The sequence below is a fragment of the Hylobates moloch genome, unplaced genomic scaffold, assembly GCF_009828535.3.
Source record: "Hylobates moloch isolate HMO894 unplaced genomic scaffold, HMol_V3 SCAFFOLD_14, whole genome shotgun sequence".
Classification (NCBI taxonomy): Eukaryota; Metazoa; Chordata; class Mammalia; order Primates; family Hylobatidae; genus Hylobates; species Hylobates moloch.
The window spans coordinates 51163082-51180291 of record NW_026652289.1 but is presented as its reverse complement, the minus strand read 5'-3'; the positions used below and the strand labels follow the sequence as shown (position 1 = coordinate 51180291).

General features: G+C 45.9%; 1 protein-coding gene across 1 annotated transcript in view; it reads left to right on the top strand.

The window, feature by feature from the left end:
* The window catches only part of HMG20A (high mobility group 20A), a 106463-nt gene extending 91207 nt beyond the window's left edge, over positions 1–15256 (top strand). Inside the window, exons 11-13 of the transcript XR_009209829.1 lie at positions 8296–8376; positions 10132–10928; positions 14667–15256. The gene's annotated coding sequence lies outside the window, so the exon portion shown is untranslated. The remainder of the gene's footprint in view (positions 1–8295; positions 8377–10131; positions 10929–14666) is intronic.
* The last annotated feature ends 1954 nt before the right edge of the window (positions 15257–17210 follow it).

Genomic DNA, 17210 nt, shown 5'->3' with positions numbered 1-17210 from the left:
TCACTCCGTCACTCAGGCTGGAGGGCAGTGGTCATGGCTCACTGCAGCCTCGATCTCTCTGGGCTCAAGCAATCCTCCCATCTCGGTTTCTCAAGTAGCTCAGACTATAGGTGCACACCACCATGCCCAGCTAAGTTTTTTATATTTTGTAGGGATGGGGTTACACCATGTTGCTCAGGCTGGTCTTGAGATCCTGACCTCAGGTGATCTGCCTGGCCTCGGCCTCTCAAAGTCCTGGGAATACAGGCATGAGCCTCTGTGCCCAGCCTTGTGTGTGTGTGTGTGTCTTAAAGAACTATCCAGGCTGGGCACAGTGGCTGACGCCTGTAATCCTAGCACTTTGGGAGGCCAAGGTGGGTGGATCACCTGAGGTCAGGAGTTTGAGACCAGCCTGGCCAACATGGAGAAACCCCATCTCTACTAAAAATACAAAAAATTAGCCAGGCGTGGTGGCGCATGCCTGTAATCCCAGCTACCTGGGAGGCTGAGTCAGGAAAATCGCTGGAACCTGGGAGGCAGAGGCTGTAGTGAGCAGAGATTGGGCCACTGCGCTCCAGCCTGGCGACAGAGCAAGACTCCTTCTCAAAAAAAAAAAAAACCAAAAACTACCCAAATTATGTTTCAGGCCCCTAAAACCTGAATGCATCCAAGATCATGTTGGAAAGGCTGGCCTGTCTTTCTGGAAGGTTTCTACCAGGGTTTCCCATCATCCTTATCTTCCCTGTTTCCGTCACTCACAGGGTCGTGTTCTGTCATTCCTAGCCCCCAACAGGGGCATCTGCGGGTGTATGGGGCTGCTGCTCCTGGCCTTGGTGGGGCTTGTGACCCTAGATAGGCTTTGAGCTCCCTGAGGGTGGGTTCTTCCAAACACTCACTGGAAGGCTCTGCACATGGCATGCCTCAATGAGCTCTCTTGCCCACACCCCCAACCCTCGAGAGGTAGGCTGGGTACAGGGGCGACCTGGCTGCCCATGGATGACTGAATCCTGGCAGTGGGCCTGAACCAGGGCTTCTTTAGGACAGAGACACTCCTCCCCCTTCCAGGTGTCCCTGTGGTGGTGGAAGCCACAGCAGCAAGCAAAACCTTTCATATTCCAGGGGCCAGGATGAAAAGGATACCTCTAAGCCATTTGGATTTGTAAAGTGCAGCTTAAATGCACTGGGGGAGAGGAAGCTGTACTCAGCTAAGAGCTTCTGCATGAGTTATGAGTCTCTTCCAGTTTCCAGCCTGACCTCCTGGGATAGGCCTTGCCAGGTGCCCCTGAGGCCCAAGGCCCCAGCCTCCTGCCTGACTCTGCTAGGTTCAGGGTTCTGGTCAGGGTTCAAGTGCTGGGTGGACCCAGGGCAACATTGTGGCCTCCAGCAGCTGCCAGCAGCTCCGGCAGTAGTCCGTCCTTGGGAGTGTGGAGCCTGAGCAGACTGGCTCATTATGGTCTGGTGGGCATCCCTGAGCCAGGGGCTGGCCCAGGAACTTCCCAGAAACACTGGAGCAGATGGGGCTGTTAAAAGGCACATCCCTGAGCTTTCAGCCAAATTACATGGGGCGGAAATGCACTGAGGCCGTCTGCAAACTTCTTCAAGATCCAGCCCTGTACTTGCTTGCTTCCTTCCTTCCTGAATAATTGAATAATTCCCTTAAAACTCTGTAGGACCTCCTTCCCTTCCCCCAACACTTCGTGAAAGCAGCAGAGGGGGTTAGTGTGGAGCAGGGAAGTGGCCAAGTGAGGGCAGTAACCCGTGGATTCAGGAGACTGGCTACATGCAAGGGCGTGGAGCAATACATAAATATAGTGGGGATAGTGGGAGCCAGGTTTCTTGTTGTTGGAGAAGAAAGTTGAAAATATGGAAAGAGGAGAAATTTGAGTGAATCCTATAATGATGGACTGGAAATAGAGGTATAGATGTGAACTTACGATTTTTAATGTATGGATCTAGAAATAAATATAAATATATGTGTATACACACACACGAATACACACACACATTCCTTGGCTCTGGCCCCTGAGAGGGTCTGGGAGCAACAAACCCCCAAAATAAATGAGCAAATCTACAGCCCAGATCTGCCTCTAAATCATTCACCACTGAAAGGAATCAGGGCTCCTTGGAGAAATGACTGATTCCAGGGCTGGGGCAGGGGAAATAGAGCACTTGAAACATCTTGTTGTTTCAGACAGAAAGTGCTCAAAGAATGATGGGGACATGTTGAAAGCACATAAGATAATATCCAGATTATATAAAGAACTCCTGTGTCCAACAGCAGAAGAAACAACCCAATTAAAAAGGACTTCAATAGACGTTTCTCCAAAGAAGATATACAAATGGCTGATAAGAGCATGAAAAATGATCACCATCGCTAATCACTAGAGAAATGTAAAGCAAACCCATAATGAGATGTCACCTCACACCCATTAGGATGGCTACTATCAAAGAAAGAAAATAAGCACGGGTGATGATGTGAGAAATTGGAACCCTTGGGCGCTGGGTTGGTAGGAATATAAAATAGTGCGGTTGCTATGGAAAACTGTATGGCAGATCCTCAAACAATTAAAAGTAGAATTACCATATGATCCAGCAAGTCCACTTCTGGGTATATATCCAAAAGCATTGAAAGCAGGGACTTGAAGAAATATCTGTACACTCATGTTTATAGCAGCATTATTCACAAAAGCCAAAATGTGGAAGCAACCCAAGTGTCCCATCAACAGATGAATGGATAAACAAAATGTGGCATATCCATACATTGGAATATTACTCAGTCTTAAACAGGAAGGAAATTCTGACACATGCTACAGCTTGGATAAAACTTGAAGACATTATGCTATGTGAAATAAGCCAGTCACGAAAGCACAAATACTATACCATTCTACTTATTTTAAGTACATAGAGTAGTCAAATTCATGGGCACAAAAAGTAGAATGGTGGTTGCCAGGGGTTGGGGGGAGGAGTCATTGTTTAATGGGTACAGAATTTCAAGTTTGTCAGATGAAGAGCCCTGGAGATGAATGGTGGTGATGGTTGCACAACAATGAGAATGTCCTTAATGCCATTGAATGGTGCACTAAAGCGATTAAGATGGTACATTTTATGTGTATTTTACCACAATTTAAAAAACAAAAATGTGAAATTAAAGAAAAAAGGACACAAGAGCCAACTTGAAGAGGCTCCCAATGGCCACATCGGGGACAATTTGAGCATCAAAATAATGATCTGTAAGTCAATATTAATACAAGTAAATAAATGAATAAAAAATAGGGAGAAGAGAAACTCTTACTTAAAGTAGAATGCAAACTAATAAATGTAGAAGGGATAATGGAATTAGGAAATCATATTTTGCAAGCACTGTAAAAGTATTTGATTTAGTCAAGAATCATTAATGGATACTAAAACTATTGGGCAAATTTTTGATGAGAAACAGGATATTTACCTAATTTCAAACTTATTCTCTATAAAATATTAATTAATTAATTATAAGTTAATTAATACGTATAATATACTCATTAATTAACTGAACACTGGTGAAGCCTGGTAGATACCATCTTAACCAAGGAATAAAAGTTAATATCTCCAGTAATGGGGCAAATTGACCACGAATAACCTGACAGGATGCAGTGCAAAGAACACAGCATCAGTTTTGTACATTCCTGCCCAAAACACATTAACATCAGAGCAACTTAAATTATGAGCCATTCTACAAAATGACCAGCCTGTAACTGTTCTAGGTGTCAAGGTCATAAAATTAAAGGTGAAGGAACTGTCTAGGACTGAAGGAGAGTAAAGACATTTGACAACTAAATCAACATGTAATCATGGATAGGACCCTTTCGATATAATGGACATTATTGGGATAATAATGAAATTGGGATGGAGTCTAAAGATTAGACGGGAGTAAGACAGCATCCTACCTTCACTGGCTGCAATGAGATTTGGGAGAGTGTATCTGCTTAAACTTCTTCTCAAATGGTTCAGAAAGAAATAATTCCTGTCTCTTTCTCTCTCTGTCCTTCTATCAATGCCTCTACCCTATGACCCACTCATGGGGACAGAGCCAATAGAAAGAAGTGCTTATGTTTGCCAAAAGTCATGTAGAAGAGTATTTATAGCAGCAGTGTCATAGCCCTCAATTAGAAACTACCTGCATCCGTCCGCCTGGGCCGCCTTAACAGAATGCCACAGGCTGGGTGGCCTAAACAACAGACATTTATTTCTCATAGTTCCAGAGGCTGGAAGTCCAAGATCAAGGTGCCGACTGGGTTGGCTTCTGGTGAGTCCTCTCTCTCTGGCTTGCAGATAGCTGCTTTCTCACTGTGTCCTCAAATGGCCCGCTTGGTGTCTCTTTCTCTTCTTATAAGGACACCAGTTCTATTAGACCAGGGCCCCACTCTTATGACCTCATTTAACCTTCACTACCACCATTTTTTTTTTTTTTTTGATGGAGTCTTGCTCTGTTGCCAGGCTGGAGTGCAGTGGTACAATCTTGACTCGTGGCAACCTCCACCTCCCGGGTTCAAGCGATTCTCCTGCCTCAGTCTCCCAAGTAGCTGGGACTACAGGCATGCGCCACCACGCCCAGCTAATTTTTGTATTTTTAGTAGAGATGGGGTTTCACCATATTAGCTAGGATGTTCTCTATCTCTTGACCTCATGATCTGCCCACCTCGGCCTCCCAAAGTGCTGGGATTATAAGCGTGAGCCACCTCACCCAGCCTTTTTTCCTACTGTCTACATAATTGCAAAGTTTAATTACTTCCTTAATGGTCCCGTCTCCAAATACAGACACATTAGGGGTTAGGACTTTATTCCATAAAATCTGGGGGGACACAATTTAGACCATAACACTACTCAAATGCCCATCACCAGTAGAGTGCATAAACAGTGGTGTATCTATACAATGGAAGATTCCATAGCAAAGAGCATGAATTAATTATTAATACACGCAACAATGTGGGTGAATTTCACAGACATAATCTTAAGCAAAATAATCCAGGCACAAAAGAACATATACTATGTAATTTCATTTCTATGAAGGTCAAGAACAGGCAAAACTAAGCTATGCCAAAGTCGATTTAATGATAGGTGGGTACTGCCAGAAAGGCACATAAAGAAGATCTCGGGTATACTGAAATGGATAATGGTTACACGCGTGTTTGCATATACAAAAATCATTCAAGCTGTACATGTAAGATGTGGATGGTTTACTCTATAAAAGTTACAGCTCCTGTTTCAAAAAGTGAAGTGTGGAGTGAAGTGTTGAAGGGAACGGCATGAACTGAAATAAGGTTAGTGTGTATGCCATGGAGAAGGACGAGGTGTGGGAAGAGGCTAGGGAGAGACGCAGGCCCTGATATTAGACCCTTTTGGAATTTGGATTTTGGGGGAAAATGGGAAGCTGTGGAAGCTACAGAAGGGGTCTAAGAGGGAAGCGACATAATCACATTGCATTGTACAAAGGCCTCTCTGGCTGCAGAGGGTGCAGCAACTTAGAGGGGCCCGAGTCCAGGCAGGCAGACCAGTCATGAGGCTGCTGTGGTCGCAGCTGGGGGTGGTGGTGGCTTGGCTCTGCATGTGCTGTGGGGATGCAGAGCAGCAGGCAGCTTTGCAGAATTGTCAAGTTGATGATAAATCGTAGGTGGGACAAGGGGTAGACAAGGAGTCCTAGAAATGTGCAGGTTTTTTCCTTGAGTGACTGGGCAGATTGTGATGCATTTCCTGAGATGGGGAATATTGGAGGGGAGGAGGTTTTGGAGACAGTGGAGGAGGATGTGGCTTGGTCATGGTTGGGTTGAGTTTGAGATCCCCATGGAGGCAGTAGGAAATAAATCAGGAGATCCCAAAGACAATGGGCTTGAATGCCTGTCCTAGGGGCAAGACAGGTACACAAATGAGGGGAGTGGCCAGTGGGTGCAATAGACAGTGGTGGAGACTGTGGAAAGGGGGGAGCGTATATCTTTTGTGAAGGAGGCAGCCGCCAGCTAAAGCTGATTTAGGATAAACACCCAGCAGTACTGGCCTTCCAAGTGTTCAAGAGAGGGTGGGAGTCTGGATTTCGATATGAAATCTGCTGTTTTTTTAAAAAAGTTATCTTATTTTTAAATTTTTATTTATTTATTTATTTATTTGAGGCTGGGTTGTGAGACTGGCTAATTTTTGTATTTTTGGTAGAGATAGGGTTTCCCCATGTTGCACAGGCTGGTCTTGAGCTCCTGGGCTCCAGCGATCCTCCTACCTGCTGCCTCCCAAAGTGCTTGGATTACAGGCGTGAGCCACCATGCCTTGCCTGAAATCTGCTGATTAAAAAATATATATATTTTAAATGGAAGGATACATGCAGAAAAGCATAAATGTTAAGCATACAGCTTGAAAGGTGATCATGAAGTGAATTCACTATGCTGATTTTCAAAACACTCTAAACATTGTAGGCCAAACAGAACATACCTGCATGAACGTGGGGCCACCATTTGGGAAATCTGAGACAGAGGTTTGAGAAGGAATGTGGCTGGCCTTGGGGGCAGGGATGTGGGTGAGACAGAAGGAGCAAGTGGATAGTGAGGGGGAAATAGTGGCGGTGGAGCTGTGAGCAAGGCCAGATCCGATTCAAAGGTGTGGGGAGAAGAGGAGCCCGCAAGGGTCCCATGAGACCCTCCAGGGGCCCTTGGTCTCTAGTGGGCTGATGCTGCAAGTTGCAAATGTGGAGTTGGGCCACCCAGGGAGGCATCAAGGAGGAAGTGGTCTCACACACTGAGGGGGAAAGCCTAAAGTTCCCTCAGGACCCCCTAGACACTGGGGCAAGGTATAAATACTGCTCGAGGGGAATTGGATTAGAGAAATTGATGGTGCTCTGATTTTATTTTCTCTCTTTTTTTTTTTTTTTTTTTTGAGACGGAGTCTCGCTCTGTCACCCAGGCTGGAGTGCAGTGGTGCAATCTCGGCTCACTGCAAGCTCCGCCTCCCAGGTTCAAGCCATTCTCCTGCCTCAGCCTCCCGAGTACCTGGGACTACAGGTGCCCACCACCACGCCCGGCTAATTTTTTGTATTTTTAGTAGAGACGGGGTTTCACTGTGTTGGCCAGGATGGTCTCGATCTCCTGACCTAGTGATCCGCCTGCCTTGGCCTCCCAAAGTGCTGGGATTACAGGCGTGAGCCACCGCGCTCTGCCTTATCTTCTCTCTTGATGAAAAAAGTATGACTTTTACACTGTGGCAAAATAAGAAGCACACGGTTGGCCATGGTGAATGGCCAGCACAGTCATTGCTGGCATGGATGTCATGCATAGTCAAGGTTGTGAAGTTTTGCCAGCTCACCATTTCTCACAGTTACGATAGTTGTTTGAGCCGGGTGCAGTGACTCCCACCTGTAAGTTCCGGCTACTCAGGAGACTGAGGTGGGAGGATATCTTGAGTCCAGGAGTTCAAGGCTGCAATGAGCCATGATCGAGCTACTGCACTTCAGCTTGGGCAACAGAGCAAGACCCTGTGTTTGAAAAAGAAACAAAGATATTTTTCTCCTCTAGGATGCGATGAAGTCACACATCCTCCACTGTACCACCCCTCCATGTGCGTCCCACTTGTGGCTCCAAGACCCAGCCCCTCCCCAAAAGACAAACAAACCAACCAGCTCACCATGACCATCCCCTCAGGAGTCCCCAGGGGAGATGTCTGAGTGGTGAGGAGGGCACTGAACTCCACCCCGAGGCTTTGTGAAGAGGGGAGGACTAAGCCGAGCCTTAAACAGAGCTTCCCAGGGGAAGAAGGGGAGTGGGGTGTGGGCATTCCAGGAAAAGGGGACAGCAAGAGCGTAGGTTAAAAGTGAGACACAGCCTGGTTGTGTGGGACACAACGGGCAGCTGAGCTAAGGGTGTGTGACACTAAATAAGGGGACTAAGTCCAGGTGCCAGGCAGGGGCACTGCTGCAGGACCAGCAGGGTGGAGGCTACTGTGATAGGCCAGGCAACAAAGGCCCACAGCCGATCATCTGTCCCCCTCGTGTCCCCGCAGCATGGCGGCCTCACAGTCCCGCACATGCCAGTCCCTTGTCCAGACCCCTGCTCAAGCCAGTCTTGGCACCTGGAGTTCCCTTCCCCTCCACCAATGCTCACCTTGGTCCTAGAAGACCTAGGCTCCTTGAGTCCCTGGCCAGGCCCACTTGCCTGTCTGAATCCCTATGGGGATCCACAGGCATTCCTATCACTTAGCCCACTCCCACCCCTGCAGAGACCATCAGGGGTTCCCCCAAGCCTCTGTCAGCTCTATCACATTGCAGAGGTCTTAATCCTCTACAATGTCTGTTTTTCTTTGTAGCCACTGAGGATCTCATGGTCTACATGGGTTTCATCCACATCTGTGTTCCCAGTGCCCAGCACAGAGCAAGTCCCATAGCAGGTATTTACTGAATGCTTGTTGAATGAATGGTGAACGAGTTGACCCTTTGCATGACATGGCATCCAGTATCTGTGACCTGGAGATAGTGATGAGAATATTGCTTCACAAACGGCAGTTCGAGGGATTCTATGGCAGCATTTTATTTAAAAGCATAAATGCTGCTGAATGGATGCCATGCTTCTGCTTGTCAGGGGGAGGAAAACAGAGGATTCCAGAAAATTGTCTCTAATTTGAGCACAATTTCACTCTTTCTGTTGACATCTCCTGGTGTACTTTGAAAAGACTGCAATTCTGTACCTTTAGCCAGGAACATCCAGTCGGGGAGATCACCAGAGCAGCTCTGTGGGCGACGCATTTGGAGGCCCAGGCCTTAGAGCTGCATGTCATGGGGCAAACGGACACTGGGCTCAGATGACCCTTCCCCTCCCACCCAGCTTCCTAGACACACTTCGCATACACTCTGCCTGGGGCAGCAGAAAAGGCTCAGGTTTCGCAAACAGACTCATTTACTATGTGGATAATTTAGTCTGCCCAAGCCTCCGTTTCTTCTTCTGTAAAATGGGGGAGAATGCCTTCCTAATAGGGTTGCTACAAACAGTAAATGAAATATTGAATGTTGGATACTTAATATAATGCCTGTCATTAGCAGATGTTAAAAAAAATCCCTCCCCTCCTATCCCTATGTTCACTCTCATCAACACTAGCCTGGCCCCTGCCTCTGGAAACAAACCTCTCTAAGGGTCTTGGGCTGAGCAGCTGATCCCATCAAGGATGGAGCTGGCACCCAGAGTTTTCACTTTGTGAGGATCTCTTGGAGCAGGAAAAGTCTTTGGTTCAATAAGGAAGAGAGTTAAAATAGTGGAAGCCAGTTGGGGAGCCGGTGGGGGAGGCTCTGTGAGCTGGGGACTTTCTAAAGGTGAGCATCTGGGATCAGCTGTGATTCTATCATGCCTGCACCAACCCCTCTCATAAACACCAGTGGTCATTATGCACTGGATAAAATCCCAGCCTTTCAGTCAAGTTTTCAAGCCTTGGTGATCTAGCCCACCTGCCTTCATTCATTCACTCCACAAACATGCCCCAGGTCCCCATCTCCACATCTGTACGCAGGCTGGTCCCTGGACCTGTGACACCTTCCCTCACTCTTACCTACATTACTCACCAGCCCTTCATGTTAGAAACCATCTGTGCCCCTCCAGAACTTGGTCCACAGTTGTTTATGCTTGTGCCTTAGCTTCCCCATGGGCTCTGGGCATCTGTAGTCAGGGTCCACAACCGAGCCATCCTGAGGACACCCAGGCAGAGCCTTGCCTCTTGCTTTGCACAACACCATGGCTCAGTGTCTTCTTGGAGTGAATAAGCGACTGGGCTTCTCTACACTCAAGTCCTTCCCATCTCAGAACAGTCCAGGTGCACTGAAGGATGGAAAGGTGGGAGCACACTCCTCCCACAGGCTCTCCAAAGGGATTTGAGAGTGCTGTACTTTCTTTGCCACACAGGCATGTGGCAGCTATTTGCATGTCTATCTGGCATCCTAAGTACACAAAGATGGTTTGTCTATTTCCCATCTGCTAACCTGCTTGGATGACCTCCTCCTCAGCACAGCACACAAGAGCACTAAAGTGCCCCAGGGATGCTGCAGGCAATGTCTATACCCCATTTCCTTTTAGAAACCAGCCCAGGTCACGCAGCAATAGAGCAAGCCAAATGCAAATGGCCACCTCCTGGGTCCATCCATTGTCCCTTCTGGCCTAGATCCTGCCTCAGTGATATAGAAAAAAAGATGAAGGTAATCTGGAAGAGGAAGCCCTGAGATGCTGTCAACGGAGGAAAAAGATCCAGGGTAGAAGCAGGGGAGAAGACTGGCATGTGGGCAACAAACCCTGTCTTCTAAAAAGACCTGTGCCCTTGAAGTAGGGAGACAGGCCTGGAAGAAAGTCCTGGAGCTCCACCAACTCCAACACCAGTGTGCGCCTACTGCAAACGCAGGCCAAGGGTTATTGTTCCCACTTACAGATGAGAAAACTTAGATAGATCATGCTATGGTCTGAATGCTGGTGTCCCTCCAATATTCACATGTTGGAACTTGATCCCCAATGTGATAGTATTAAGAGGTGGGGCCTTTTGGAAGTAGTCGAGTCCTGAAGGTTCTGCCCTTATGAATGGGATTATGTCCTTATAAAAGAGGCTCAAGTGAGCTCCCTGGCCTCTTCTGACACGTAAGAACACAGCAACGAGACGCCATCTATGGAGCAGAGGGCAAACCCTTACCGGACACCACATCTGCTGGGGCCTTGATCTTGGACTTCCCGGCTTTCAGGACTGCAAGCAAAAAATTTCTGTTGTTTATAAATTACCCAATCTAAAGTATTTTGTTGTCATGGCAGGAAATGACTGACAGGTCAGTGTCACATAACTCACCCAATCAGAGTGGGCAGGGTAAGGTCTTCTGATTCCAAGGCCAGAGCCAAGGGGACTAGTTTGTTAGTGATCCTGGGAAAAAGTGCTATTTGCTCATCCAGGAAATACAGATTAAAACCCCAGTACATGGGGTTGGGCACGGTGGCTCATGCCTGTAATCCCAGCACTTTGGGAGGCTAAGGCAGGCGGATCACAAGGTCAGGAGATCGAGACCATCCTGGCTAACATGGTGAAACCCCGTCTCTACTAAAACTACAAAAAATTAGCCAGGCGTGGTGGTGGGCGCCTGTAGTCCCAGCTACTCAGGAGGCTGAGGCAGGAGAATGGCGTGAACCCGGGAGTTGGAGGTTGCAGTGAGCCGAGATCGCGCCACTGCACTCCAGCCTGGGCGACAGAGCGAGACTCCGTCTCAAAAAATAAAAAGAAATAAAAAATAATAATAAAACCCCAGTACAACACACACCCTCAGGATGGCTAAAATGAGTAAGAGAGTTTTAAAAAATTTGGTGTTGGTGAGGATGTGCAGCAACTGTAACTGCTTTACATGGCTGGTAAGAATGCAAACTGGTATTTCAACACTGCAAAAGTGTCTAGTGACGCCTACCAAAGCTAACCATATGCAGACCCTATAACCCAGCAATTACATTTCTAGGTACCAAAAGCATTCTAGGTACTAGAATTTTCTTTTTTTCTCTTTTTTTGAGATGGAGTCTCGGTCTGTCGCCCAGGCTGGAGTGCAGTGGCCCGATCTTGGCTTACTGCAAGCTCCGCCTCTGAGCCTAGCCAGAAAAACATAGTTGATAAAAATATTGTGGTATAAGGCAGAGCATGGTGGCTCACGCCTGTAATCTCAACGCTTTGGGAGGCCGAGGCGGGTGGATCACGAGGTCAAGAGATCGAGACCATCCTGGACAACATGGTGAAACCTCGTCTCTACTAAAATTACAAAATAACTGGGCGTGGTGGTGTGCGCCTGTAGTCCCAGCTACTTGGGAGGCTGAGGCAGGAGAATCACTTGAACCTGGGAGACAGAAGTTGCAGTGAGTCGAGATCACGCCACTGCACTCCAGCCTAGAGGACAAAGCAAGACTCTGTCTCAAGAAAATACATAAATAAATAAATAATATATATATAGTCGTATAATTATAGAATATGAATGAGCAAGCTATAATTACACATAGCCATGGATAAATGTCACAAACACAATGCTGAGCAAAATGAGTCAGACACCAAAGAGCAAATATTATAAGAACCCATTTATACAGCTTTCAAAGCAGACATTCATCAATGGTGTTACAAGTCAGGATAGCGGGGTCCCTTAATGTGGGTAGTGACTGCAAGGGACAAGAAAGGACTTCGGTGGTGCCGGTTGCATGAGGGTGCTACAGTCATGTGGTGGTGGTTACATTTTTCACGAAGTGAAAAATCTCAAGCCATACGCTTATGACTTGTACATTATGATTTCGCTATGTATGCTATTCTTCAATAAAAATGTAAGCTTACAAAAATTAAGGACATACAAAAAAATTAGCCGGGCGTGGTGGCGGGCGCCTGTAGTCCCAGCTACTCGGAGAGGCTGAGGCAGGAGAATGGCGTGATCCCGGGAGGCGGAGCTTGTAGTGAGCCGAGATCGCGCCACTGCACTCCAGCCTGGGTGACAGAGCGAGACTCCGTCTCAAAAAAAAAAAAAAAAAAAAAAATTAAGGACAATCTCTACTAATGGAGATAGAGTGAATCCAGGATGAATTGTTAAGTTTAAAATATTGAAGTGCAAAACTATAACTCTAGAATGCTACTTTGTGTGTAAGAAAGAAGGGGAAATAAGAAATTATTACCCTTTTATATATTATGGAAGGAGGAATGTATAAATTTATATATGTAAATATATATTATAGAAGATTGTTTTTGCAAAAAGAAACACAGGAAGGATAAACGAATGAGATCAGTTACCTACAAAGGTAGTGTGGGAATGGAGTGGAAGGGATATGAGCAGAGAGCTATTTTTTCTGAGTGTAAATGTTTTGTATAGTGTTGGCTTTCAGAACCACATCAGTGCTTTACCTGTTCAAACAACAACAATAATAAAGGACGGGGGAAAGTCTCTAAAATGTAATACAATCAGAAACAAACAAACCTAATACATTTCAAATGAGTAACAACCACACTAAAAGGAGGGGAAAATCTGACCCAAGGGCATTTTGAACACAGTATTTTACTATATACGCCCAGACAAAAGATAAAAAAGATCTGCAAAAATGTCAAACTCTAGTTAGCAGGTTTGTTTTTTGCAGCAGTATGGTTTGGCCATTCTGAAACTTCTAGGCTTTGGCACATGAGTAGATATAATGACAATCACGGGGTCCAAGTTTCTCACTGTTGGAGAAGTGAGTTACAGGTATTGGAAGGGAGAAGACAAGAATGGACCCTTAGGTATTAAATTGAAATTGGAGGTAACTGTACAAGCGCATGGCTTTATATACAGATGTTAATATAGATATGGTCATGGATATTCTACCTCCCAGATCATTCTCTCCTAAAATAAACAAGGTCAAGGGATCCTTGGAGAAATAGCTGATTTCCAGGACAAGTACGTGATGAACCTGAAAGTAAGAAAATGCTCAAAGAATGATGGGGAAATGTCAAAAAGACACAGGGGCCAGCTTGAAGGAGCTCCCACCGGCCAAACCTGGAACAATTTGAGCACCAAAATGAATAATGATAAGAATGAATTACAACCCACTGAATAAAATAAGAATCCCTGAGTCCATACAGATATAATATAATGAGTATAAATAAATACATGAGGAAAAGAGAAAGCTCTTCTGTAACGTAAAATTCAAACTAATAAAGAGGAAATTCTGAGGTTAGAAAATTACATTTGACCAGCATCATAGTAATAATTGATTCAGGCAAGAATCATCAATAGATCCTGAAATTAGTGGGTGAAAACTCTGACAAAAAACTGGATATGTATATAGTCTAAAGGTAACTCCCCACAAAGTACCTTTTTCTTTTTTTGAGAGAGAGAGAGAGACAGGGTCTCACTCCTGTTGGCCAGGCTGGCATGCAATGTGGCACAATCACAGCTCATTACAGCCTCAAACTCCTGGTGGGCCCGAATGATCCTCCCACCTCAGCCTCCAGAGTAGCCGGAACTACAGGTGCATGCTACCATGCCTGGCTAATATATACATATACATATATATGATATATATAATCATATGTATATTATATATATCATATCATATATGTATTTATATGAGACTTATCATATCACATATGTATATATGAGAGACATATATATATAACTGGGTCTCACTATGTTGCCCAGGCTGCTTACAAAATATTTATTAAATAGCAATGGAAAAATAGTAACTTAACAGTGCTAGACCACATCTTAACCCATGATCCAAATTAGTATAACTAGTAATAGGAGAAATAGACATCATGTACCTCCTGAGATGATGCACCAAGAAGGACACAACTTCACTTCTGTGATAATCCTGCAAAAATCAATAACCTGCATTTAATCATGAGGACACATCAGACAAACCCAAACTAAAGAATATTTATTTATGTATTTATGTATTTATTTGAGACACAGTCTCGCTCTGTGGCCCAGGCTGGAGTGCAGTGGTGCGATCTCGGCTCACTGCAGGCTCTGCCTCCCAAGTTCACGCCATTCTCCTGCCTCAGCCGCCTGAGTACCTGGGACTAAAGGTGCCCGCAACCACGCCAGGCTATTTTTTTGTTTGTTTGTTTTTTTAGTAGAGACGGGGTTTCACCGTGTTAGCCAGGATGGTCTTGATCTCCTGACCTCGTGATCCACCTGCCTCAGCCTCCCAAAGTGCTGGGATTACAGGCATGAGCCACTGTGCCCGGCCAAGAACATTTATTAAAATAACTGGCCCACACTCTTCAAAAATGCCAAGCACATGAAAGACAAAGAAAGACTGAGGAACAATTCCAAATTAAATATGACTAACAAGACATGACAAGTAAATGCAACCTGGGATCCTGGATCAAATCCTGGACCAGAAAAAAAAAAATTAATAAAGGATATTCTTTGAACAATTGGCAAAATTTGAATAAGAAGGCATATAGATCAGAAAATGTTATTATTAATGTTAATATCCCAATTTTGATAACAAGGACAAGAAAATAACCTTATTCTTAGGAAATACACACAATTATTTTGAGTGAAAGGACTATGATATCTGTAACTTACTTTTGAAAGGCTCAGAAAACAATGATATGTAGGACATATACATAATCTATGTATAATTATATATATATAAAGAGAGAGACAGGGAGACAGACAGAGAGAAAGGATGATAAACCAATTGTGGTAAAATGCTAGTTGTTAGGGGATTTGGGTGAAGGGTAAATGTGAATTCTTTGTGCTTGTCTTACAACTTTTCTGTAAGTGTGCAATGATTCCAAAATAAAGATTTAACTAACTGACTAAAAAAATTCCATGCTTATGGTTATTATTTACATACTAGGTAAAATTGACATACAACCTTAAGTGTACAGTTAAATGGGTTTTGACAATTATCTATGTATCTATCATCCAAATCAAGATACAGAACACTTCTTTCATATCATTCCAGAAAGTTCTCTCACATCTTCTTCCTCTCACCCCGCTCCTTCCTCCCCATCTGATCTCTTATCACCAAGATCCATTCTGCTGCCTGTTCTGGATTTTCACATGGTTGGAATTGTGTTGAATGTATTCTTTTGTGCCTGGCTCCGTTCCCTCAGGATAGTGATTTTGAGATTTATCCAGTTAGTTGTGTGTATCAATAGTTCATGCCTCTGTATGGCTGAGTAGTATTTCATTGCACCAATGTACCATAGGAATCCAGGCACCTGCTGATGGACATCGCGTTGTTTCCAGTTCTGGGTCACTACGAACCAGCCTGCTGTGGGTGTTCTGACGAGTCTGTGTGTGAGCTGGTTTTCGTGGCACCACCTGCCTCCCTCCCTCTGGAAATGCCACCTTCCCCTTGACCTCACTATGTGCACATGCAGGTGCCACAGGGCCGTGGGCTTTCATGGATACCAAAAAAGCTTCCTGACCCAAACGGTCTCTTCTGTGAATGCCTGAAACTCCACCACTGGCTGTCCCTTCTTTTGAGGCTACCCTCACTCTGGATGGTCTGCAATTTTATCAGAAGGAAGCTTACAAAATATCTTCTGGCCAGGTTGGGCCCTGGATAGGGCTATGGAAAGTGAGTGAAAGGAATAGAGAGAAACTTCTACCATTCTACTATTTTCTGGGTAGCGTATCCTCTCTCGCCTTCTCTGTGTCCTCCCTAGCACTTCGTACCTGGGGTCAGACACCCCAAATCTAGTCAGTGTAGGAGCTTGGCAGCCCAGGCCTGTCTATCTCCAATAGTCAGCAGTTCTCCTGGAAGGAGGGAGGGAGGACCATGGGGAGTCTCCGTATCTCTGAATCTACAAGGATTCCTGGAGGCTTGGGGGTGAGGGTAATGAGGGGTGTGTGTGCTGCAGAGAGCTGAGCGACAGCCACACACAGGGATGGATCTGCAGGTCTCATGGGAGAAGCCTCTCTCTGGATCAGTGGAATAAGCCAATTTGTGCCCCAACCAATTTCCCCCCGAGGAAAGAATCAGCAGGCTTTGTGTAAAAGGATTAAGGCATTAGCCTGCTCAGCAAGGAGAAGGGCTCTTGACTCTGTGGCAGTGTGGCCACGTTTCCTTGTGTCCGTGTGGCCATGTGGGCTGCTGTAGGCCCTGGCTCACTGGTCCCAGGGCCTGTGGCTAAAAGGAGGCACTGCTGGTGGCCTCTCTTGGGAGGTGGGTAGGTGGGCCATGCTGCCTGTGCCCTCCTCAGGTTCCAAGAAGGAGCACTTCCAAGGGGTGGTGAGTGGGGGGAGGTGGGCAGGAAAAGATGCCAGGGAAAGATCTGAGCCCAGGTAGGAGTGACAGTGATGTGTAGTGGAGCTCCTACAGCCAAAGGAGGAGCAGTTAACAATGCCACCTCACAAACAGCGCCCGAAGCTCAGAAAGAAGATGTATCTTGCCAACCATCACACAACAAGTCACCAGCAGAGCTGAGACTAGAACCCAGGCTCCTGGTCCAGGGCTCAGTCATTGATTGTTCCAGCCACACCTGGCTGGTGCCAGGGGCCTGTCCTGTCCACTCCCTGCGGTGACTCTTTCTCCCGCCTCCCAACTCCAGAAGAGCACCCTGCTGGGGAGCCTGGGGTGAGATCCCAAGAGCCTTTCCATGTGGACGTGGACATAGTGGGGTAGGTCTAGAGACCAAAGCAGGATTCTAACAGGCCTGGACATATGTCATGGGCCAGCAAGACCATCTGCATGAAAGTCTTTTGCTACAGAAGTGGGGTGGCTTTTTGCAGCTGCTCAGGAGAACAATCTGGCAGA